Below are 1,455 nucleotides of genomic sequence, written 5' to 3'. Positions count from 1 at the left end.
TCAGGCTTCAGCTTCTTGCTGCCAAGGTTTCATCTTTCCTCCAGGTGGCGCTCTCGGACAGGTTTTAATACAGCTCTGTGCAGGTCTTTGCTCCCTCATGGCTCACACCTGGTCCTTGGGAGTCACATATTCTCTCTGCCTCTAATGGATTTTAAGGGTACCAGTTTCCAATGCAGCAAATTGTCTTCCCTTTATCAAAACCACTATGGGCTAGCAAATATGTCATGCGTTTTATTTTAAAAATCAGATTTATTGAGGTATAATTTACATAAAGTAAAATTCACCGATTTTGATGTATATAGCCATTTACCAATACCACAATCAAGAGAAAGAACATTTTTATTATCCAAAAAGTTTCCTTGTGCCCCTTGTGCCTTACTTCTTATCTCTGACTCTTAGCAAGTACCAATCTGATTTCCGTCACTCTAAGTTTGTTTGCCTTTAGCTAAGGAATTGTTTTGGAATTTCTGTCCCTATACGTTTGCCTTTAGAAAATGGAATCATAAAATATGTAATTATTCATATCTGGCTCCTTGCACTTAGTACAAAGCCTTTGGAAAACAACCATGTTGTTCCATGTATTAGTTTTTTTCTTTTTATTCTTGAGTAGTTTTTTCTTTTTATTGTATCTATATACCACAATTTATGTGCTCATTGATGCAGATTGTGCCGTTACCAATTTTTATTATTGTGACTGTGCCTGCTACAAACATTTGTGTACAAGTCTTTGCGTGGACACATGTTTTTATTCCTCTTAAGTAAATATCTAAGAGTGGCATTTCTGGATCAAAAGATAACTATATGGTTAACTGAATAGAGAACGACCCAACTATTTTCCAAAGTAGCCATACCATTTTGCATTCCTACCAGCAATGAATGAAAGTTCTAGTTGCTCTATGTTTTTGATGTCACTTAGTACCATCAGCTTTTAAAATTTTAGCCACTCATATGTGTAGAGGTATCTTATTGTGGTTTTAATTTGCATTTCCCTAATGTCTAATGATGTCGGCTATCATTTTATTTGCTTATTTTCTGTTCATATATCTTTTTTAGTGAAATGTCTGTTCAAATCATTTGCCCATTAAAGAAATAAGGTATTATTATTGAGTTTTAAGAATTCCTTGTACATTCTCTGCACCCCCTCTCCAAGAAGGAAAACCTTGTACATTCTAAATACAAGTCCTTTACTGGATAAATGTGTTTTGCAAATATGTTTTCTCTATGTTTGTGGCTTCTCTTTTTGTTTTCTTAATGGCATCTTTTGAAGATCAAAATTTTTTATTTTTGGTAAAGTTCTAGTTATCATTTTGCCTTTGTTTCCTAACTAAGAAATCCTTGCCTAATCCAAGGTCACAAAGATTTTTGTCCTATGTTTTCTTCTAGAAGTGTTATAGTTTAGCTCTTACAATTATGCCTAAGATTTATTTTGAGTTAATTTGGGGTATGGAGTGAGGT

Source organism: Pteropus vampyrus, unplaced genomic scaffold (assembly GCF_000151845.1).
Source record: "Pteropus vampyrus isolate Shadow unplaced genomic scaffold, Pvam_2.0 Scaffold50, whole genome shotgun sequence".
NCBI lineage: Eukaryota > Metazoa > Chordata > Mammalia > Chiroptera > Pteropodidae > Pteropus > Pteropus vampyrus.
This window is presented reverse-complemented; position numbering follows the sequence as displayed.